The sequence below is a fragment of the Ictidomys tridecemlineatus genome, unplaced genomic scaffold, assembly GCF_052094955.1.
Source record: "Ictidomys tridecemlineatus isolate mIctTri1 unplaced genomic scaffold, mIctTri1.hap1 Scaffold_231, whole genome shotgun sequence".
Taxonomy (NCBI): Eukaryota; Metazoa; Chordata; class Mammalia; order Rodentia; family Sciuridae; genus Ictidomys; species Ictidomys tridecemlineatus.
Genome location: NW_027521991.1, coordinates 99,990 through 124,888, shown reverse-complemented (window position 1 = coordinate 124,888; position 24,899 = coordinate 99,990). Strand labels below are relative to the sequence as shown.

The window sequence follows — 24,899 nt, the reverse complement described above, 5'->3', positions numbered from 1 at the left end:
TCTGGGAGCCGCCCACCCCTCCACCCAGCCACCTGTTGCTGCAGCCTGAGTCCCTCCTGGGCAGTGCCCTGGTTGCAGAGAGCTCTTTCCCGCCTCACTGCCCTTCATGGGACATCCTCAGCAACAGCTGGCCACTGCAGGGCTATTAGGGCCCAGCTCCCTTGCCTCCAGAGCAATCCAGGACATCTGCTGTCCGGTCTGGAGCTTTGTTGGCCACTGACTGCACTCCTCACAGTGCTGACCCTGATACCACTGCTCCCAGGCCACCCTCCCCATGTCACTAGGCCAGGGCTCCTCTGCAAGGGACACTCTGGTCCTCTGTTCTCTTTGGTACACAGGGCCTTCCTTGCCTTGAGGAACAACAGGAAGGCTGGACTCAGTGCTCCCTGGACCCCCTTCCCCTCCTCATAGCGACTCCCTGTGCAGCTCATGGGCAGCTTGCCGAGGGACCACAGCACTGCAGATCTCTGAACCTGCACACGGTGGCTAGAGGTGCCAACAGCGCTCGGCCTGCCTTCTGACCCTTGGGCCTGCTGTAGTCGAGTGCATCCTGCAGCCACAGCCCTCCTCCACTTCTGCCATTCCCTCTGCCTATGACAGGCAGTTTTGATGCATGAGGGCTGAAAAAAATGATTCTCTTGAATGTGCCAAAATGAAATGAAGAAAGATTATTAACCTGCATGAGAAAATTCAAGCTTCACAAGTTGAGGTGGCTTCAAGGAAACAACCTAAGAGTGAAGGATAGGGCAATCAGTCAGCAATTAGGATTTGGAGCAAGCCTTCAATAATGAGAAGTATATCATCCACACCTCTCATCCTGGGAGAACTGAACAGCCATCACATGCCCCAGACCACCTAGGTAAGAACGTGGCTCAGAAACGTTGGTTTTATTGGGAATTCAAAACTTATTGCTGCTGGGCATGGTGGCACACGCCTGTAATCCCAGCAACTCAGGAGGCTGAGGCAGGAGGATCACAAGTTCAAATCAGCCTCAGCAACTTAATGAGATCCTGTCTAAAATTAAAAAAAAATTTAAAAGGGATTGGGGATGTGATTCAGTGGTTAAACACTCCTGGTTTCAATCCTTGGTACACACACAAAATAGTTATTGTTATCCTGAGGGTAGATTGTCAGACCCACTCTTTGTAGGTACTTATTTCCTTGTTGACAGATTCTATGTGTGCTTGATTGTTGTAATTGTTTTTTGACATCTGCCTATTTGATTACAAGGGGAATTGTACAGGGTCATGACTGTTCATGCCTAATATCTACCTTGGCATAGGTAGGTGCTTAATAAACATTGGGCTGGGTGAATTGGTTGGATGAGTGTATACATGGATAGAAGGGTACATGAATGAGAGGGTATACTGATGGATTAGTGGATGAATGTAAGATGGATAGAAGAATGATGGAAAAATGGTTGGTGGGATAGATGGATGGATGGATAGATGGATGGATGGATGGATGATATGTAGATGGGTAAATGAAAACATAGCTGGGTGGATGGATAGAAGAATACATGTATGTAGATGCCCTCTTAACTTTTGAAAAGTGACTAGTGAGACAAACTGTCAGCATGCGCACACACGAATTATCCACACTCTGGGGATTAGGGGCACTAAGCTTCTATATACCGGATATGATCACTGCTATAATCTAACACCTAACTAAAGACAGTCTTACTTTTGGATGGTCTCCTATCCAAAATAAACCCATTTGCCATAACTATGGATTATTTCTTTCTCATTCCTTCAGGGGACCAACATGATATATGTTTGATGAGTTTGACAACCTGGGCTTTGCTCTGATGACTTTGGCCATGGTTGGAAGATGGTCTTACATATCAGTCCCCCCATCACTGGATTCCTTTTCTGTTTAGACATGGTTACTCTCCTTCAGGTGCCAACTGTGAGCTCTACCAAGCTGACCTCCTGAACACTCAGGCTGGGAAGCACTTACTTTATACTAGTATTTTGTCTGTCCTTACCAAGAACTGACTTTGCCAGACACCTTACTAGATGTTTCATCCCGAAGGAGTCCTTGTCTCCAAGTCACAATGGCCTGTGCATGTCAGTTGTGAAAACTGTGGCCTGCATAGATCAAACCTTCTTGAATAGATGTAGACAGATAAATGGAGAGTTGGAATCCTCATCAGTCTGATGCCAAGCCAGTTCACTAGGCTTAATTAATCTACCACCAGCCAAGGGAAATGGATGCTAATTCACTGGGCAGTTGCTTTGTTAAGTCTAAGCACTAGAAAGAAAAGAAAGACTCGCTTTGTGAAACTAGTTTCGGGACACAGTGGTGTACGTGACCTGTGCAAGCTATACAAGACACAACTAGTGATTCTGCTCCAACACACAGAGGAGAGGTCACACTCCTATCCACCAGGCTGTGGGTCTACTGCAGGGTCTGACCAAGGGCTTGCTCCTGCCCCACTTCACATTGCTCTTGGAACACACTTAGCTCTGCTGACAATGCCAGGTGCTAGCTCCCCAGGTCCCTCTCCAGTCAGACAGCCTCAGGGACAGGAGAGTGGCATGTTCACTTCATTTCTACCACCTGTGGACTCCCCAAGGGCACACCCTGGCTCCTGGGGAGACCAGGGGGAGAGAACACCCAGAATCTGTCATTTCAGTTCATCCACCATCAGCAGTTTGGGGAAACTGAGTCATCTCCTATTATGTCAGTTCCACTTGAAAGAAGACGGAATACCAACCTGGAGAGGTCACTGCCACCGTGACATGAAATACCATATTAGAAATCACAGTATAAGCCAGATGTGAGGGCACCCCCTGTAAGCCCAGCAACTCAGGATGCTGAGGCCCAGGGCTGCAAGTTGAAGGCCAGCCTCAGCAACTTAGCAAGACCCTGCTTCAAAATAAAAAATTAAAAGGGTGGTGATGTGGCTCAGTGGTCCAGCACTCCTGGATTCAATTCTCAGTACCAAAAAACATACTGCATTATGAGTTCTGGAGTAAAAAGTGGTGCATTATTGTGAACTTGGCTTAGCAGTGTGTCACATCACAACTTCTACTCTCCCTCACCAGGAGCACAACCTGTTAACTCTAGGGGTTACAGAGAGAAGAAGCAGAGACGTGCCGCCTGTCCAGAGCTCCACAGATTTGCAGGCCCAGTGTCTACGTACACTCCCTTTAAACCAGGTGGTCCTGGCACCGGAGAGCAGCCTGCTGCCCAGCGTCAGGTTCAGTCCCTGCTCCATGGGCCTCCTCCTTTGAAACTGGTGCTGGGGGCTCTGCTGAGGTCCACAACCCAGATCCCACAGTCAGCATATAGATAAGGACTCTGGACATTGTTACTCACAATTCAGGTTCAAGCACAGCACAGTGAGCAGCACTTCCACCCAGCAGGATTGCTAGACCTGAAGGGCTGGATGAACTGTCGGTTCCTGGAAGGTCAGGAACCTCATGTGCGGGAGGGAGTGCACAAGTTACAGCTGCTTTGGAACACACCTGTGCATTTCCTCACCTATGAACACGGAGTTAGCTACTGTGTGACCCAGCAGTTCTCCCAGACACGTTCCATGAGGTGTGAAAACACATGCACACACACTGCCACACGGATGTTTATAGCACCATTATTCCAAAAGGTGGAAACGACCAAAAGTTTGTTATTTGACAGGTGAATAAAGAATGTGTCAGACCAGGCAGTGGGATCTCATTTGGCCACAAAATGAAATGAAGAACTGACATCTGCCTCGATGTGGATGAGCTCTGAGAACACGTTAAGCAGGAGAAGCCGGTTATAAGAGCCTGTAGCACAGTATGCTGTGGTTCAGAGAAACCCCTGGAGCAGGTGTTATAGAGACATGAAGCACTGTGGTGGCTGCCGGAGCAGGGTGCAGGCACTCTGCCCCACTGGAAGTGATGACAAAGTGGATGGGATTTCTTCCTGAGGAAATTAGATTCTAAAACTGGCAGTGCTGTGGGTTGTGCATCACCATGGAATGCCAAAGCCCACTGAACTGCACTCTATATGGGTCAACGACATGTTGTTTTGGGACTTGAATCTCGACTACGCTGCTTTTGCAAAACCCCACTCACCCAAAGCCGCACACACCAGAGTTCTTGTCTCAAGCCTCATGAGGGTTTTCAACCCCCACCCCAGCTTGTCAGAAGTAATGGTTGAGAGGAGAGCCATTAAGATGATGATAATTAAGTTAAGCTGTCTATAATTGCTGTGACTGGATGATGCTAGATTGAAACAGGCTGTGTATTCAATTGTATATAGACCCCTGCTGTCCGCCTGGGCGCCAGGCGGGTCTGGGTCTTCTGTGAGCCTGATAAAGGTCTGTAGGACAGACATGTCCTGGCCAGGTCAGTCACTGTGTGACCCTCCCCAAACTCAGGCTCTGGATTAGAGGGGAGCTGAGCCTTTAGAGTGCACTTACTGTAGAACCCTCACCCCCAAGCCAGGGTGGGCATGTGGGGCCACCAACAGCCACCAGGACCCTCTGTCCCACATGCTGTTATCAAGAGCAGCAGCATCCAAGGGAGGATTAAGCTAGGTCCAAAGTCCTGGGGAAACCAGTCAGCACACTCCAGGCTGACCGCTTCCCTTCTGTGTGATGGATTGTGTTCACTGACGCAGGGAGCCCCCAAGGAGGGAGCAGATAAACGGAGTCCTAAGGAGCCCTGGAAAACACCACAGTACTGAAGACACACGGCACGACCACAGGCCACCGATTCCTTTGAGGACAGGAATGGAGTCAAAGCTGAAGTCTCTGGGAACACCTGGCTGAGCAGGGCTGGCCTTGGCCAGACATCAAAGCCAGCATCCGATGAAGGGTGCTCAGGACCACCCTCAGATGAGGCCCCACGCTCCTGTAAAAGGGTGCTCTGGGTGGTCCTGCGCTCCTGTGGAAAGGTGCTCAGGACCACCCTCGGGCACCGCCCCACACTCCTGTGGAAGGGTGCTCTGGATGGTCCTGCACTCCTTTGGAAGGGTGCTTAGTACCAACCTAGGACGCCACTCCACGCTCCTGTGGAAGGGTGCTCCGGGACCTCCCTTGGATGCCGCCCCACACGTGCCTTTTGCAGGAGGGCAAGGAGAAAGACTGGGAGTTGAGGACAGGGTTAGCGCTGTCAGCAGCTCGACTGCACTGGGGAGGGCGCAGGTGGCATCGGAGGCAGACAGGCATCCTGGGTGTCGCTGGAGCACCCTTTCCTTACGGAGGAGCACACTTTCTGATAATTATTTCCTTTCTATCCAGGATGCAGTGATGGCCTGTGGTGAGCTAGGGTCTGTACACCGTGAAGCTCTGGGTTCTACTCTCCTGGGAGGAGCTGGCTCCACGCAGGAGTCTCCCTGTCTGATGTGCTTCGCCCTTGCCTACCTGGGTGGGGGCTGCAGTCTTCTTGGAGGGACTCGGGACTTGTATTTCTGAACCTTCACTAGTTTCTTTCTCTTTTTCCAACTCATCTTTCCTTAAATTAGCGTTTCTCTGTTGGTTTGAACAATCACAGCAGATGTTCATTGAACGCTGATAAACACTCAGGTCTGGTGCCGTCTTTCAGGGTTCTTGGTCAGGTTCCTCCTGAAGCCCGTCCTGTTCTCGCCCCCTCCGGCTCATGTGCTAATCACTTTTCTGTCTCCTCTGTGCCTCTTCGAAGGTAGGTAGGTTGGGAGCCTGGGAATCCTGCTGCACAGGACAGCTGCTGACCTGAGGTTTCCATCCTGTTCTGCAGGGATTACAAGCTAAGGCACCAGAGTATCTGACGGATTTAATTCTGGCATGAAAACAGTTCATGGTAGAAAACTGACATTTCAGATCTGCAAGTGATTTTGAGACTCATTTAAGACAGGTGTGTCATTTTTAAAGGGAAAGCATGACTTTGGACAGTTAGGAACAGGATGTGGCCCAGTTCCTGCTCTTGGAATAAAGGCCAGGGAGTGGGTGGGGGGCTTGAAGGGCCCCTCCCACCCCAGCCCCTCCTCCTCAGGATGTGACCCTGTTGGGAAAAGAGGCAGCGCAGCTGGAGTCATTTTGAACCGAGGCCATCCTGGAATAGGGGCCTCTGGTGCACACTCCTGAGGGCCAGTCCTGGGGAACAGTGAGGACCGTGCCCTCCCCCTGAATACTGAGCCCAGTCTGTCTCCCTCTTCCTGCCCTCCAGAGCTACTAGGAAGAGCTTTCTCCCTTCCCTCACTAGGACGAGACCTTTGGCCTCTATTTTTCCGCAGAAGAACTACTTTCTCTCTGCAGTCCTCCAACACTGAATCTCCCCCTCCCCCTCCCACCACACTGCAGCTCAGGGTGTCTGTCTGACCTAAATCGCCCTCTTCCCATGTCTCCGCGGTGACAGTTGCTACAGCCTTGACACGGGATAGGTTAAGATGACTCACACAGTTTTTCATTTAACCAGAAAATATCGACGAAATAAATCACATAAAATGGGTCCGGAGTGGCTGTCCCAGGCTGCTCCCACTCTGGACTGGCTGCGGCCACAGTGGAATGCCAGCGACTGTGAACCTTTTATGATTAACACTTAATATTTGTATTTTTCTTTCTATTTTATTTCTCTTTTTATTAGTGTCTCTATTTTCCAGCTGACTCAGTTATTAGTCTTAATTACTTAGCATATAGCATATTTTGGAATGATAAACATGAGTCCTTAAAGTTTGTTTTTATTTGTTTATTCATTTTTTTTTTTTACAGAGGATTGAACCAGGGGTGCTTAACCACTGAACCACATTCCCAACCATTTTTACTTTTTGAGACAGAGTCTCACTATGTTTCTTAAGGTCTTCCTGGCCTCAAAGTAGCAATCCTCCTGCCTCAGGATTATAGGCATGTGCCAATGCATCTGGCTTGTTTTGTTTTTCTTTAAAGGCTGCTTTAAATATTTTGTATTCCTTGAATTTTCATGCAAATTTTAGAATCATTTTGGCAATTTCTGCAAAAAATGGGATCTGGGATATTAATAGGTATTGTGTTGACTATGCGGGTCCATTTTGGACATATTGTCATCTTAACGATGCTGAGTCTTCTGATCTATGATCAAATGACATTTTCATTCATAAAGGCTTCCTCAAATTAATTCAACAGTTATAATCTTCAGAGTATAAGTTTTATAATTATTTTGTTAAGTTTATTTTTAATGATTTTGTTCTTTTCAATAGTAGTGTGAATAGAATTGTTTTCTTAATTTCTTGATTTTTGTTGATGTGTGTAGAAATATAATTGATTTTGTATGTTGATTTCATCAAACATCTTTATTCTGATGAATTTTTAGCTGTTTTCTTGGGATTACATACATATAATTAAGCAAGGTAAAAATAGATAGACTGCTACTGTACCCCCTTCTCGTCCAGATTTTCCTGTACTGTCAGGTGACCTTGGCCAGACCTCCAGTACAAGGTGATAGGAGCTGGGAAGCCCAGATGCACTGAAGTCATTCCTGATGTAGGTAGAAAGCACACACGATTTTATATTTAAGCATGACGCTAATTGTCTACCTTTACAGATGCCCATTACAAAGTTGACCTGCACATGAGGTACATAATGAAGTACAATGCTAGTTGTGAGCTCTTACCCAGGACAGTTAACAAATGGCTTTGTTCCTGGCGTAGGTAGCAAGTACTCAGTATATCATAATTATGTGTGATGCTAGTCGTGAGCTGTTACAGATGCCCTTTACCCAGTTGAGTTGCTCCTGATTTCCGCAGAACCTACTCAGCTTTTCATAATTAAGTATTATGTTAGTTGTGAGTTTGGACAGATACCCTTTACCAAGTTGAGTGATTCCTGATGTTAGTAGGAAGGACTCGATCCTTCATACTTAAGAAGGTGCTAGTGATAAGCTTCACAGATGTTCTTCACCAAGTCAGCTGCTCCTGAGGTTTCAAGAAAATACTCAGTCTCACGATTATGCCAGGTTCCTGAGAACCTTTACAGATGCCCTTTACCACCATGAGTTGTATCTGATGTTAGCAGAAAGTACTGTTCCGTAATTAGCTAAGATGGGTGTTGTCACCTTTTAGAAATGCCCATGACCAGGCTAAGCTGTTCCTGAAGTTACCAGACAGTGCTCAGTCTCTCTGACCTGTGTACAGTGCTAGTCTGAGATATCGCAGGGTTGCTTCTCCAAGGTGTGTGGCTGCTGGTGTGAGAAGGAGCACTTGTCCTGCATCATTAGGAGTGAGGCTGCCAGGGGGCTCTTGGTATTCCCTATTTCACTGGCTCCTGGTATCCGTGGAAGGAACTCAGGCTTTCATAATGACGTGGGAGGCTAGTCGTGAGTCAGCAGAGGCTCAGTCTTCATAACTAAGGATCTGGCCCTTGGCGCCCTCAGAAACTCTTTCCCCTTGCCCCCTTGAGACCCTCCTGATGTTGGAAGAAAGCAGTCTGCCTTACATCACGCCGTCCCTGTGACCTTGACAGCTGCCATGTAGGAACTCGAGTGACTCCTGATTTACTAAAAAGCAGTTGTTTGTTACCACGAATGATGCTAGTTGAGCGCTTTCACACATGCCTTCACCAAGTTTGAGCAAGTCCCTGCCAAGCCCCTGGGTAAGTCCTCTGTCACGGAGGGGGAGCATTTTGTTATACTTCCCATCTGTTTTGTAAGCACGTCTCACGTGTCCTTTGCTCTATTGATAGGATGCATTAGAGCGTTATGTGTACGCGTGTTGAGACTGTCTTGTGTCCCAGGATCCCACATGGTGGTTGGGCACGAGCCTTTAGCGTGTTCTGCCTTGGTTGGCTGTGAAGGATTTTCACTCCATAGTGCAGACAGCGTTTGTTTTCACCTTACAAATCGGCACAAGTGGGACGAGAGGAGGTCATCCCAGCCCGGTGTGTCACAGGTGGGAACGGCGGCCTGACTGGAGCCCATGTTCCACATGACCACTCTCTGGAACATGCCAAGTTCAGGGGACACATTTGCTTGATGCCACTGCAGATTCTAAATCAGGATCAGCATGTTGTGTATCCCATGGTCTCCCAAGGGTTCTGTTTTCTCCTATGGCAGATCATTTTCTCAACTGATGTCTTTGGGAAAAAAAATGTAAAATTGTTTACTAAAAATCTAATATGCTAGTCTAATGGAGTTTCTGCCCAGCTGCCACAGGTGATCATTTCACACAGTACGCATGTGGGAAAATTCCACGTGAACATCCTAAATGTGTCTAATTTTTGCTTGACAGTGACACCTCAGGCAAGTGGGAGACTGGGAATCATGCTGCGAAGCTACACATAAAACCAGGCGCCCCTGGCCCCCGTGCGCCAGCCAGGGCGCCTGTGGAGAGAGGCTGGAGTAGGCCCTGACACTGCCGGTGCTTGACTCTGAGTAAAACTTTTCAATAAAACTCGTGTTTGGCTTTATTTCAAATAGGCCAATTTCGTATTTTTCTTAAATTCCCTTAGCATCTGGCACAGTGCTGTGTATAAATTAATCTGATTAAAATTTTCAAATTGATATGAAATTAATCTATAATTTCTAAAACAGCGTACAAATGTGAGCCACAAGTGATGAAGATGCTATTAACACCTAGTACACGTGTGTCAAGTTTCAGGACTGACCATTTGTTTTTCCAGCTCTTCCCATCTAAGGGTCACATTGATGAGGATGTTGGAACGCACGTTGGGTTGGGTGTGATCCTTGATGGAGGATTGTGATGAAGTGTGACAGGGACGGCTTGTCACTCATTGACCCAAAAGGCCAGGCTGCGGGTAAAGCTCCGTGCAGGACGAGTACTGAATCCCAGCTCACAGCAGTGCAAGCCTGTTCTCAGATGAGCTCCCCACACTAGGGTGAACACTTGGCTTGGGGCCCCAGTGCTTCCAGTTCAGGGAGGCCCTCCCCCACTGCTGTGTGTCCACTCACTGGCCACATCATGGCTCATGATGACAGTCACTCCAGACACTGCATCTGGGCAGGAAGGAGGGCCCAGGCGTGCTGACCCCTAAGCCAGAAGGAGGCCAGAGCCTGTGCAACCACATCCATCGGCCTCCTCTTGGATCTGCTTGCCCAGGACCGCCCAGATGCCCAGCCTGGGCCCTTCAGTAGAGGGGACTGAGAAGACCAGGGATGGCTTAAATCAGGGTGGACAGACACAGCTAGCAAAACCAGGAAGACGAGGGCAGGACGCTGGGTAGATAGCCCAGAGTGACACCTCAGAAACAAGGATGAGCCCAGCCTTGGGGGACAACCTGTGAGTGGCATGGAGCTGGCCTTGACTGAGTCCTGTGTCCAGGGGCCAAGCCAGTTACCAGTGTGGCTGCCACCTAGACTCCTCCCTTCGCCTGTTCCTGCCCTGACCTTTCTGACTGCTGGAGTTGTTCAGAAGCTGCCAGAGTTGAGCCTGCCTTCTTCTGACAAGAGTGCAATAGCTCAGCTTCAGCCATCAGGAACAGCATCCACACTACCATGGAACAGAAACAGCTAGACCTGTGAGTGGGCACCGCTGTCCTGCCCTCTCTCCCTGGCTGCCACCCAGTGACTCTCTCCTGGTGGGAAATGAAACCCTGAGGCTGCCCAGGAGCAGGCTCTTCCTGAAAGCTGGCTGCTGCCACGTCTCACCCTTGGTGCACTCTCCAGCTGGGAGCTCTCTGCCTTGGGCTGCAGGCTTTTGTCCCCGAATCCTCGGGCCATTCTGAGTACCTGCTCTGCAGAGGTCCCTGATGGCCATGTGGCACTCGATGCCTCTTCTGATGCTCCCAGAAACCCCATGACGTGGTGCCCCCACCCCAGGTGGATGAGGAAACTGAGGCCATGAACCTCGTGCAGGAGGCGATGTGGGGTGAGGACTCAGTCCCGCCTCTGCCTCCATCTTCAACCGCAACGGCCATCTCCAGGGCCTTCTCCCAGCGCCTGTTTCTGCCCTGCGCGAGCTCTCCTCTGGGTGCCTGGGAAGGTAGTGCTCGCCGTCCATTCTCAAGCTGCAGCTTAGTGTACATGTATAAACCCCAAGAGTCTTTGCACAAAGTTCAAGGAATAATGCTCGATTATTCCACCCAGGAAGCCGGCAGCACCAGGGTCAAGAAAGAGAATCCAAGCAGCCCCCAGCCACCCACTCGCCCTGCACATTTCCTGTGGCTTCTTTTGGTTTGAAGGCAGCCGCCAGGCCCATTTCTGAAAGAACAGAGCCCTTAATACACATCTGTGAACAGGAAGTCCTGGGTCGGCGCCGCTGCCCCTCTCGCTGCTTCACTGTGAACATCTCATTGTGACATTCCTCCTAGTCCCTGTGTGTCCCCCTCCGCGGCAGTTAGCTGTAGAGTGACCCCAGCCAGGTCTACCTCTTCTACTTTGGAAGGAGGGTGGTGGAGTGCAATTTTGTTCTAATAAGTTCAGTTCTCTTATGACTACTCTCCTCCTTCCTGTGGGAGCCGGTGCCTGGTTCTGAGAATTTGCTGAGTTCGTAGGTGCATAGTTCCCTGTGCATACTGCAGGCTTTCCAACGTGTGTTCTGATTGTCCCAGCAGGGTTGTAGCACTTACTCCATCTGCTGTGTAGTGTGGCATGTTATGAAGGCCCCTGCTTATCTGTCCACTGTGCTTTCTGAGTCTGGTGCCCCTGCGTGCCCACTTCTCGTGCACACATGAAAGTAATCGGCAATGCCCGTGGTTTCCTGCAGCAGCCACACAACCTTCGACTCGTGAGAGCCTCCACCGACCCAGAGCCATACCACCTGCTTTGAAGGAGATGTACGTCCCATTTGTTGCACACGCTCACCAAGGACCCGGGAGGCAAGCTGCTGTGGGGTCACCAGCAGGGACACTGGCCCCGAGTGTGCAAGCTGTCACTTAGTTTTTAACACTTCTTAGTTTCTTAACATGAAGAATGCTTCATAAGTTACTAAATCAATGCATGAGTTAGCATGTCTCCACATAAATATGGTACATATACTTTGTGGATGCTCCATAAGGGCTCTTTAATATGATTAGACTGCTAATTCTTAGTTTATTAAATTTGGTCATTGCAAATTTATGTTGTTCTTGATAAACAAGTAGAGGTTTTATATTGCTGTCCCCGGTCTCCCTACTAACCCAGCTACAACAATGATTCTTTAAATTAATAAATAGTGACTACATTATGTGTTGGTGTCCCAGGGCTGTTGTGACAAAGTGCCGCAGACTACGTGGCATCTGTTAACTCAGTCTGCATGCCGGAGGCCCAAAGTTGGGGTCTGCAGGGCCGTGCTCCCTCCAAGTGCACAGGATTTTAAGATCTTTGCCTCTCACAAGGTTCTGGTGGTCTGGTGTTTCACAACACTGGTCCCTATGTGTGTCATTACAGGTTGTTTTCTTTCTGTGTCTTTGTTTTCTCTGATTTTGTAAAGACACCACTCATACTGGATCAGGTTTTTTTTTGAACTTTTTCATCTGTCTCTTAGGAAGTCTTTAGTAAGTCCTTAGTAGACACAGATAGGGAATATATTTTTAATTTTCATTTTTATTTTCCTAGTTTTAGTGGCATTTTACAGTCATATGAATGGTCCTGTGCAGAGCATCCTGCTCTTATTTTATAGGTATGATATAAGTTTTAGAATTCTGATTTTCTTTCCCTTTTTGCAGTATCTCCCTTTCCTCCATACTCAATTCTTTTATTTGTCTCAATTACATTTTTCCTTTCCGATGTTAAGTGACCCCTATTTATATGTGTGAACGATGTGGGAGCACACAGACTGGGAGCTCACAGTGTGTGGGTGAGCTGGGTAGATGGCTGGACGTTATTACAGATTGGTCAGGCTGAGCAGCCATTTCATCTCAGGACCTTGAATGCCCAAGGGTGAAATTGGGATGATGTAGTTTCACAGAGATTAACACTCCAGCTTCTGCTCGGTACAGGGATCCTAGGAACTGAATAGTTAATCGTCTTATGAGCTGTCATAATATCATATTCAAAGACAACCTTGTTCTCAGCCTCTCATCTCGCCTCCTTGTAATATCATGACATAAACCCATGTCTATGCTCTAGATTGTGGACAGGCCTCTGGGAATGTGATTATGGCAGTTATGCGCCTTCTGCATGAGGCAATGCACCTGTTTTTCTCATTACCCAGCATTATTAATGATTCCAATGATTTCTTCAAGCTTCACCGGAGCTGTTTGGCAGACTCTCTTTCATATCACCCTATGCAGATATTTTCCTTATATTGCCTTCTCTGTTAATAAATCATGACTTCTTCATACACAGGTCCCATTTATCATTCGTTGTTATGGATTTATAGACTTTTAAATCTCCCACTATTTTAGGAAGCATAAAGTGCAAAGGTATGTTGTCAGTCCCCAGCGTCAACCAGAAGACAATCGCATTATTATTCTGTTTCATTTTTCAATGTGAAGTATCTGTTTCCTTTCTATTGGTTCACTGTGATAATATGTGTTGGAGGGGTTCCTTGTTATAGATTCGTACATGCCCACAACATGACTCAGTTCATTTTATTCCCCATCACTTCCATTCATTCCCCTCCTCCTGCTCTGCATTTGGCCTTTTCCACTTAACATAAAAAGTTCCATCTGTTTTCCTGCCTGCGACATACTTTGTTTTTCTTTAAGGCTGAATAAAACTCCATTGTGTATACAAATACCACATTCTCTTTAGCTGTTTATAGGTGCCAGGCCTGGCTTCATACTGTGACCCTTGTGCACTGTGCTGCTATAGCCAGGGGTGGACATTCGTGGCTGCAGTTTGGCAACTTTAAGTCTCTCGGGGAAATCCTGAGGAATGGTAGAGCTGGGTCATGTGGTGGCTGCATTCCTGGATGTGCGAGGAACCCCCACCGTCTTTTCCACTGTGATCATATAAATGACAGCCCCACCAATCGTGTATCAGTGTAACTTTCCCCCACGTCCTCATCAGCAATTACTGTTATTTGTATTTTTGATGATTTCCATTCTCAATGCAGGGAGATGACATCAAAATGTAGTTTGATTTGCATTTTTCTGACAACTAACGATGTTGGATGTTTTAAAATTTATTGGTTGGCCGTTTTTAATTCTCCTTTTCAGAAATGTCTGTTAGTTCACTTGCTCACTTGTTTTTTTTTTTCTTTAGTGTTGTTGTGGACTTCTTTATATATACTGGATGTTAATCCTCAGTTGGAAGAGAAGCTAGCAAAGCTTTCTTCCATTCTGATCTTAAATTTTTTATCTTTTGTATAAAAATTAAACTTTTTCATCTGTCTCTAAGGAAGTCTTTAGTAAGTCCTTTGAAGACACAGATAGGGAATAGATTGTACTTTTCTTGGCTGGGCTGAAGTTTTTAAATTTGATGATATCTCTTTTATTAGTTCATAATAAATTAACCCCAACAATTCATTAATCCCAATAATTTATTGATTATTTCCTGAGTTCTAGGAGTGTTATCCAGGAGGTCATTGCCCACCCCTACGTGTTGGAGGGTCGACCTCTGGTTTCGTGCAAAGCTTCTGTTGTGGTTCTGAGATCATTGACCCACTTGAGTTGATCTGTGTGGAGGCTGAGAGAGAGTGTTCTAGTTATTCTTCAGTGTGGATATACAGTTTTCTGGTGTGGGCATTTGAGCTCAGGCTTTATCACTGAGCTATGCCCTCAGTCAGGGATTTTAAACTGTTTTTCTTTAGGTGTTTTGTTTGTTTGTTTGTTTTGTGGCCTCAACATGTGGTGTGAGGGAGGAGCTGCATCTTATTCATTTGTTTTATTTCAAATAATTCCAATTTCAACAGGAGAAATTATTGAACAATGAATTTTTACCCAATTATACGTGAAACGATTTTTTAAAAAAATATATGTTGCATTCTGTTTCAGATTTCTGTCTCTTAAAAATGTCATTGTTATCATTTTTGATATTAAACTTACACATATTTTCACAAATTTGCAAAATATAACAAAGTACCTAAGAAAACCAGAAACTGGCATCTGTTCATGATGCCTGGTGTCTGTAATGCGTGTGTGCTCCACTTCAGCTGGACACTGGCATTGCTGTGAGTGCTGAAGAGCCCCACTTAGCCACTTCAGGTCACATGGTGAACCTTGCTCTTGGGCTAGATTTTCTTTTACAGTGTGCCTGGTCACTGCTTATGAGGATTTGATCTTACAAATATGCCAGAATTCATTTCTGCAAGTGGTTTCCAACACTGGGCATCACGTCAATTTTAAGTTGTCTCTTTCCAGTTTCTGACCTGCTCCTGCGTTCACTCTGGGATCCTCGGTGTCTGTGGATTAGCCCTTCTCTTCTGTCACTGAGCATGCTCTGTCATCGCTGCTTCCTTCCACGCTCTGGAATCTGGCCAGTTCCTGGCCAGTGGGCTCCGTGTTCCACCCATCTCATGGCAGCTCTGGACGATGCCCCACAGCCCCAGGCTGGCCCTGCACTCTTCAGGCCCCTGACCAGGGTCTCCGCCCTCAGCCTTTGGAGTGGACATGGCCTCCTCCAGGCATCTCTGCCAGGTAGCTCCTCCTCCTGTACCACATCGTCACTTGGGCTCCCAGATCCTCAGATGTCACCTTCTAGACGAGGGTTGCCCTGACCACTCAGACGCTCGAATCCTTTCTCAATGTTCCTAATCCACTTTTGCCCAACTTTTTTTTTCCGGTAGCAGTTTCAGCGTCAAACAGACCATGTAACTCATTTCTGTCTCCACCTGCCTTTTCCCTGTCCTCTATCCCCTCAGAACGGGACCTCCAGGAGGACAGAGTCACCCTGTGCCTGGGCCTACTTTCACAGCGTGTGACACACAACAGGCCTCAACACCGTTGTGAATGAGTGAGGCCCATTCGTTCTTTTTCTAAAACGCCCTGTTTTATCCTTGTGTTCCTTTGTCCCTTGCTGATGACCTTCCATGGGTCCTTGGCAGGGGATGAGTGCAGGCTCCTGGACCCTGCAGGGGGCAGGGAAGGATCTGGCTCAGGGAGCCCAGGTGGCAGGAGGGGCTGGTCACTGAGACAGCGGCAGGAGCAGGGCAGGGGTCATGCCGGGGACTGTCCTGGAGCCTCCATGCGCAGTCCTCGCGTTCTCCTGGAAGGTGTAGAGGAAGGTGCAGGATGGAGCTCTGTAGTCAGGTGGGAGCGTCCTGAGTTTCCTTCGCTGCTCTGTGGAGGGCCACTGGGGGGGAGAGGGAGCAGGGGTGGGGACCCCTCTAAGGAGCCCCTGTGCAGGGGGGTGCTCAGGTCCAGGAAGGGGCCTCAGCAGCAAGACCCCAAGGCAAAGAAGTGTGCCCCTTGGCAGCGTGGCCCCCAGGACTGAAGGATCAAGGCTCTGTGCATCATTGCACAGGAGGAAGGCAGAGGCTGAGGCCTGGCTCCTGGTCTCTGATCTGAGGGTGCGTTCAGCAGCGTGTTCCTGTGTGCATGCAGGAGGTCAGAGTCAGGAGTGCAGTGACTTCCAACCCACGTGTCTGAAGGCTTGGGCTGCTCAGGTGGAGCTCCTTGAGGATGCTCAGAGGGTCTGGAACTGTGACAGCCTCTGGAACAGAGATGGACGCTGAGGTGTGCAGCCTGTGAGTGGGGCTTGAAGTGCTGGGCAAACCTGAGAACCTAGGGAAGGGAGAGGGGATGGGGAGAAGACCCCCCAGAGGAGAGTCTGGAATGGAATGGAGACAGCCAGCAAAGAGGGAGCCAGCAGAGGCAGCCCTGGGAGCAGGGGCAGCCCACCGGCTCCTCCCAGGATGTGAGGCCCGTGGCCTGGAGGGTAGCTCTGGAAGTGATGGCCAGGAGCCATGACTTGACATTCCTTAAGGACAAGGTCGGCAAGCGGGATGGAGAGTTAGAAGGGGTCTGCGGTCCTGCTCTGGGCTCTGAAGAGGAGCGTGCATCCCAGAAGTGGAGCTCCATGAGGGCCCGGCAGCTCCTCTGGACAGCACCTGGAGAGATGCCCAGGAAGCCACAGGGGGCTGTCCCTGCTCTCTGAAGCTCCTTCCACACTCATGCCCTTAGACTGTGGCCCTTCACAGACCTCATCAAGGTGGACGAGTCACCTGTCACGTGAGAGGTTCTTTTGGTACAGATGCCCTCCAGAGGGTCAGCCTAGGCCGTGGTGCCTCAGCTTGCTGCAGGTGGCACTGGTACAGGGACACTCTCTGTGCAGTCTTGGTCTGGAGGGGCTGTTGAAGACAGCACATGGGGGCCATGGGAGTGCAGCTGTTTTGCCATGGGGACAAGAGTCCAAGGAGCTGCTCTCTGACGTTCTTGATAAGCTCGAGGAGCACGGAGCACTCTCTCCTGGCAGGTCAGCCAGGGTGGTGTGGCTTGGAGGTGGTGGCGGCTGCCCTGTCACCCCCTGCTGCCTGAATCCCATCATGGCCAGGGGGTGACGAGGAGGTGCTGCGCTCCCTGTTCTGCTGTTCCCCGTGCTGCTGTCACTGCACTCAGTGCTGGCTCCCTACTCTATCACTGCACTCAATGCTGGCTCCCTACTCTGCCACTGCACTCAGTGCTGGCTCCCTACACTGCCACTGCACTCAGTGCTGGCTCTCTACTCTGTCACTGCGCTCTGTGCTGGCTCCCTCCACTGCCACTGTACTTGGTGCTGGCTCCCTCCACTGCCACTGTGCTTGGTGCTGGCTCCCTACTCTGCCACTGCACTTGGTGCTGGCTCCCTATCTGTCACTGCACTCAGTGCTGGCTCTGTGCGCTGTCACTGTGCTTGGTGCTGGCTCTCTTCTCTGTGGACCTGGAATGCAATGGTGTCACCCATGTCAGAGTTGGGCCGACAGAGCCCTGAAGGGAGAGCCTGGGCCTCCTGAGCTGGGAGAGTGCAGCTGGACAAGGGACTAATGGGCACTGAACACACCCAGGAACCCTTTGCGCTACCTGGAGAGAGCCCAGCTGACCTCACACACAAGTGGATGACCCTGTGCGAGAGGACAGCACTGTAGGGAGAGGTGGCCGAGTCCCCAGATTCCTGCTGGTGGTGGGACGGGCACTCAAGTGGGGCAGTCTGGCCAGGTCTACCCGGTTTGCCCCTTTGTGTTGAAGAGCGTGCCAGTGTGCACACTGTAACCCACTTTGCCTGCACACCTGTCACAGCCACCTGCCTCTAGCAGACCCGCACTCCTACTCATTCTGGAAACTGTCGCTCTTTGCAACATGACTGGTCAGCTCCCGTCCAGACTCCCCAGCTGATTTTAGCAAGACGGTCTCCCCTCAGCATGTCCGCCTGATGAGTGGCGCTCATGGCCGCCTGTCATTAGCAGGAGCTTCCTGACTCTGGTGTCCCTGGCATGATGCAGAGGGAGTGGGCACTTCAGATCCACATGACAGACGACCTGCTCGCTCAGGTGCGCCTGTGTTTCCTCCGCTGACAGCAATGTCACAATTCCTGCTTCTTGTCTGAATATTAATTAGTATTTAAGACTCATTAAGCTGGTTTTAGTGATTTATTTCATCCTGTAATTAGATATTATAATTAGATTATATCTATCATATTTTCAACTTTCCTTTAATAAGAAATTGTTCAATATGTAAAGATAAAAATTTATCAAATTATAACACATCATTTGAGCTAGATAAAAATCCAGTTTTGCAATAGTTGAATAATAGCATAATGACAGTTTGGAGTTTTGTTTTTATGGGAATGTGTATTTTCTAGGTGGTGAGTTGTCCCAGGCATTGTGGAACCTTTCCAAGTGACAACTGTCCCTGGAACTAAGCCTGACCTTCAGAAGTGGGAGGACTCTGGTGCCATACCCAGCAGCACCTCTTAACTCTCCCGTCCTGAGACTCCCCGTGGGAACTGGCCTAAAGGGTATGTGTGGCAAGTGGGAATGAGGACCAACGGCAGTCCCAGGTCCTGTGTTGCAGTGCAGTGGCATCCACACCCGGGTGAACCAGTTCCAAAGGCAGATGCAAAGAGCAGTTACTCTCTCTTACTAGGTACTTTAAAGTTTTAAATAATTTTTACAAGGAAACCACCCATGTGTAATCAACAAAACTGTAATCCTTGGCATAAATATGGAATATCATTAGTTTTAATTCAAGCATGGCAGATTTGAAAAACAAATAGAAGTGTAAAATGGAAGGATAAGCCAAGAGAAAATACTTAAAACGGGAAAAATTTTAATAACTCCACAAAAGATTATCCAAATGGCCAGTGAACATATATTCAAGCTCATTATTACTACTCAAGGAAATACAAATTAAAACCACAAGATACCATTACATACACACATATGACAGAACTTAATAATTGAAAATATGTATAAAGAGCAACATGATCTTTTATGTATTCTAGTAGCAGTGAAATCTGTACTAGTTTGGAAAACTGCTTAGTATTATTTCTTAAACTTGAAGATATACATACTTGATGACAAAACATTTTTATCCCTGAATATGTACTACAGAGTAATTAACTGCATAAGTGTACCAAGAGACATGCACAAGAATAAAATTATGTCATTTGCAAGTGTAATGTTGGAACTAGAAAATATCATGCTAAATGATATAAACCAATTCCAAGAAACCAAAGGCTGAATGTATTCTCTGATAAATGGATGCTGATCCACAGTGGGAGTGGGGGTAGGGAAGAATGAAGGGCCTTTGGATAGTGCAAAGGAGAGTGAGGGGAGGGTGAGGCATTGAGGATGGGAAGGACATTACAATTAAACAGATACTATTAGCTTATATACATGTATAATTACAGTACTGGTGTGACTCAGCACCATGTACAACCAGAGGAATGAGAATGTATGCTCCATTTGTGTACATTGTGTCAAAATGAATTCTGCTTTACTGTCATGTAAAACCAGTTAGGACAAAAAAAAAACCCACAGTACCTGGCACATAGTAGGTGTTCAATAAATATTGTTAAAATAATTTACACAAAAGAATGTTCATAATAGCAAGTTTTATCAGTAATAGAAAAACATTGTTGGGCTGGGGTTGTGGCTCACTTGTAGAGTTCTCACCTAGCAAGTGTGAGGCTCTGGGTTTGATCCTCAGCACCACATAAAAATAAAATATAATAAAAGCAAAAAAAAAATTCAACCATAAAAAAATAAATTACGTCTTATGCAGAAAACTGGAAGAAAATTTAGTACAACAAACACCATTATCAGTGATGCTTACATACATAACTTTGAGAGATGACAATATTCTTTTTTATATATGTACCACATTTTGTTTATCTGCTCATCTATTGACGAATTCTTGGGATTCCTTCCACCTTTTGGCTACCTTGCACATCTCATTCCCTAAGGATTAGTGGTGTTAAGTACCTTTTTGGCCCTTTTTTTGAAAAAATATCTATGTAAGTCCTGTGCCCATTCTCTAACCAGAATTTTTAAATAATTTATAAATAGAAATTCTTTATACATTCAGGACATGTATTGGAGACATGATTTCCATGATACTATTTAGTATTTTAATACTAATTAGTACTCATTCAAAATAAGTTCAGTTTCCTGATACTTTGGAATGAGAATCATAAGAAATAAGGCTGGACTAGTGTGACTTAAGGTTATCACTTTCTTTAGGAATATAAAACACAATATCAGAGTAGATTTAAGCCGCTGTTTTAATTTAAAGTGGCTATCTACTTCAGTGACAAGAAAAATCTATTTGTGAACTTAGTATTTAAATAGTTTTTGAATTTTGTTTCCCCAAAGCACATACATTATATGGTCAGATGGAAAAACATTTATATAATGAGAAATTGTTAGATATCATACATACACAGTTGCCTAAAATTTATTTTCAAATATATTGCTGAATTGCTGTTAGTGATAGCAGTATTTTAAAGTTCTTTTTGTAGAAAACATTTTTCTTTTTTGCACTTTACAAATCGGTCCCCTCACATGGTTGATTATAAATCTTGTTTTTCATTTTTTCCTCATATTAATTCATATGAACTACTCTTTATAAAGATGAATTTTAGTTTTTAAAACATTCTTCAATCATTAATAGGAAGAAGAAAATAATCTCATTTCCCAATTCACAAATTCTTTATGATATAATTTTACATTCACATGAAAATATCATTCTGTCCTTCATTGCTAAAGACATATGTACTCTCTGACTTCAGCAAATTTAGAGAAAGTATTGTTTCCTTTTTTTAGGAGGTCTCTAGTTTAAAGCTTCAGGGGAAGGTGTATTGTTACACCTCCTAAACCTTTTAGGCACATTCTTCACTTCTCTGTGCTTTACTTCCTTTATTTGTGCCATGTTTATGATAAAAAGGCTTATCTTACAGGGATGTAATAAAGATTAATAAGATAATACATGAGAGAACATGGACAGAGAAATACAAAATAGTAATCTTTCTTTGGTTTAATATCTAATTTTTAAGTGTTTATAAAATATGTCATTTATTTTAGTAAATTCTGCCAGGTTTTTTTTGGGGGGGGTACTTCCCATGTGTAGGAACTCTAGTAAAAATCAATAGAAAAACTATATTTTAAGGTGTTTACATTTTAATGAAGAACACTGAATTACAATATAAGTGGTTAATACAAGTAATATTATGAGACCACCATGGTAGATCTCACTAAATCTGCATAGAGCAATCAGATAAAAATTCATGTGAATTTGTTGGATGAATAATGATTTACCTAGTTAAGTGTGTTTGACCTTAGTTATTTGAATAAGTCATGAAAGATAAATACTGAAGAACTATTTATATTGCAAATTGAAATGGGAGAATGTAGTAAAATTCTGACTAGATCTTATAATGGGGAAAAATATCCTAAAAATGTTACTGGGAATACTGACAGAACTGGAATATGAAATGTAGATTAGGTAATAGATTTTATCAATATCTAATTTCCTGAAATGTATCACTGTACTGAGCTTCTGCAAAAAAAAAGATAAAAGAAAGTAAGGAAGGAAGAAAAGAAAGAAAGAAAATACTTATTCTAAAATATACCACTGAAATATTAAAGGAGTCAATATCAAATATCAAATATTTGAAAATTTGTGATACATTTGATTTTTTCATGTATTCCAAAAATGATCTCAAAAGCAATCAGAAATATTTCCTGTTCTTCTCCAAGGAACTGGAAAGTGTCAAAAACTACTCTTAAAAGGAGTAAAATGGTGCACAAGAATGATGAAGTTTGTGGCAAAATGTTAAAAACAAATTACTGACCAAATATATAGGAGTTTATGTGTTATTTATGCAACTTTTCTGTGAATGTGCTGTCGCTTCAAAAGAAAAAAAATAGAGAAAAGGCTTACTTGGAATACAAGTTCATTAAGAGCCATTGTAAATATCCTAAAGGCTAAGTTCATTGGGTATTTAGCAAAGCCAACACTTAGAAAGCATCTGGAGCCCATGAAAGAGTATGATTAATTTGTAAGTGGAGGCTCGGCCTCGCTCAGTGGCGCCATGAGAGGAAAAGTTTGCAGGAGCGCTGCGGGGCCTCGCGCGACCTGACGCCCGCTCCCTCTGCGGCGCCTGGTCATGCCCAGGCCAGAGCGCCCGGCGGCGTCCTGGCCCCGAGCCTCCTCCTCCGACCCCAAGGGTCGCCTGGGGGAAACACCTTGGGGTTCCTCAGGCGGGTGGAGGAGCAAGGGTCCCAGGAAGACCCACGGTTAGTGCGGAGGGTCGGGGCGCGGTTAGTGCGGAGGGTCGGGGCGCGTGGCGGGGCGCTCCGGAGGGCAGGCCCCGCGTGGCCCTGGCCCCCGCCCCCCGCGCCCTCACCCCCCCCCCGCGCCCTCACCCCCCCCCGCGCCCTCACCCCCCCTCCGCGCGGCCCTCGCCCCTCCCCCGCCCCCCCCGCCCCCCCCCCGCGCGGCCCTCGGCCCCCCCCCCGCGGCCCTCGCCCCCCCCCGCTCCCCCCGCCCCTCCCCCGCGGCCCCCGCCCCCCCCCCCCCCGCGGGCGCCCCGCTACCCCCATTGCGCAGGCCCGGCCGCCCCAGCGCGCATGCCCTGGGCTCGGGAGCGCTGCTGGCCCCCAGCCGCCCCTGTGATCCTGTTGGCTGCTGTCAGGTCCCAGCCGCCACTGGCTGCACCGCTTGGACCTCTTGCGGCCGGGCGGTGAGTTTCCTGCGTGAGCAGCGGCGGGGGCGTTCTCCCGCGCAGGGGCGGGCGACGTTCCGCGCCCCCACTTTGCTGCGACCTTTGCGGGCTCGCCGGCGGGTGCGGGCGGTAAGCGTCTGCGCGGGGCGGAGGGACGCCGTGCTGCGGGAGGGAGAGCTCCGTGTCAATTTTTTTCTGGCACCAACCGCGGCCGGAGTCTGTGGCGCGTGGGCGGTGAGCGCGGGGACCCCAGCGTGGCAGAGCCATGGATGGACCGGATCGGGGCCTTGGACTCTGCAAAAAGCTGCGGTCACAGTCGCAGCGAGACCGGGAGATGCGCTCCCGGGTCCGTCTGGGGGTTGGCTCGTCGGGCGGTGGGGCCGGCTGGACTCCGGCGCCCTCGCTGGCTTTGTCGTCGGGCTCCTAGGAGGAAGACAATGGGAAGCCCCTGTCCTCCGCCTGGTCCTGCCCAGACCCCCGCGGAGGAAGCGGAGCGAGTCCACCTTGGCCAAAGAGGACATCATCAATGGGTTTGCCAGGACCAGCTTTGTCCCTTTTGAAGGGCTGGAGGTAAGCGCCCCCTCCCCCACGTCTGCCTTTACGCACAAAAATTGGAAAAAAATGGTTTCTGTGTTCCTTCCAGAAACAGCACTGTTACTTGCACTTGGCTTCTGCTCCTAACTTTGCTACTCTGTATGTATTTAACCCTAAGCAAACTTCATAATCTTTTGTACCTCATTTTATTTTATTTTTTTTTAAAGAGAGAGTGAGAGAGGGGGACAGAGAGAGAGAGAGAATTTTAACATTTATTTATTTTTTTCTTAGTTCTTGGCGGACACAACATCTTTGTTGGTATGTGGTGCTGCTGAGGATCGAACCCCGGGCCGCACGCATGCTAGGCGAGCGCGCTACCGCTTGAGCCACATCCCCAGCCCCTGTACCTCATTTTAAAGGTGTTGAATGTATAGATTGCTACTACACCTTCCAGCAGTGGAAGTATGTGATTTTACAGATGACTGAATGCTCTGAATAAGATTAAGAAAGCTTTTTTTTTTTTTTTTTTACAGTGTCTACAGGTCAATCCAAAGTGCTGTAAGTGTCCTCAGCTCTTAGGTTGTTTGGTATCATTGAAAACTATAGTATGGAGTTGTTTTTTAAAATAGGCTCAAATTTTCACTTGTCTTAGTGTTTCACTTTGACTTGTAGTGATACCTACTTAGAACTTTAGGGAAGATGGGTTAACTAGTGCAGAGGATGACAAGATGTCTGGAAAAATCATTATTTGAAATACTCTCCAGATAAATAAATAAATATTCTCCCAGTATTAGGGATTGAACTTAAGGGTGCTCTTCACTGAGCTACATCCCCAGCCCTTGTAAGAATTGCTTTATTTTGAGGCATGGTCTTGCTACATTGCCCAAGTTGGCCTTGAATTTGTGATCCTCCTGCCTCAGCCTCCTCCATAGCTAGGATTGCAGGCATGTGCCACCATGCTTGGCACTCTGGTTATATTATTTATTGTGCTGCCATATGAATTTTCCACCTGTTCTTCTAACTAAACTTAATTGTGTGTATGTTTATATATTTATCTATTAGGGGATTCTATCTTAAAATGAAATAGCGGCATAAAAAGGAAAAACCACAAGTATTACAGAAAGTCTTTAAATAGATATTGGTTTTAGTTTTACCATGTATAACCTGTGTATCTTTGTGCAATTTATTCAAATCTCTGATCACCTGGCTCCTTGGATGTGAATTCGAGTGATAACATTGCTTATATTTCTTTATATCTATAGAGTAAATTCTGGCATTACTCAAATAAGAAGGGCTTAGAATTATAACTGTTGATAACTCCTTCAAAAAGATGTTCCAAGAAGTAAAATGGGCCTATGAAAAATTCTTTAAACATAAAGTTCTATCCACCTGTTCATCATTATTAATTGTTACTATTGTTAGGCTTTTCATGTAGAATGCATGCTACTTAATTAATATTTGGAT

The 24,899-nt window shown here is 47.0% G+C and overlaps 1 protein-coding gene across 4 annotated transcripts in view; it reads left to right on the top strand.

The window, feature by feature from the left end:
* The first annotated feature begins 22,793 nt into the window (after nt 1–22,793).
* LOC144373094 (uncharacterized) overlaps nt 22,794–24,899 on the top strand; it is a 59,323-nt gene continuing 57,217 nt past the window's right edge. For 2 of the 4 annotated variants that reach the window (XM_078036201.1, XM_078036200.1), the window contains exon 1: nt 22,818–23,471. The gene's annotated coding sequence lies outside the window, so the exon portion shown is untranslated. Of the gene's footprint in view, nt 23,472–24,899 lie in introns of all 4 variants that reach the window. The other 2 variants (XM_078036199.1, XM_078036203.1) reach the window with 2 other exon arrangements.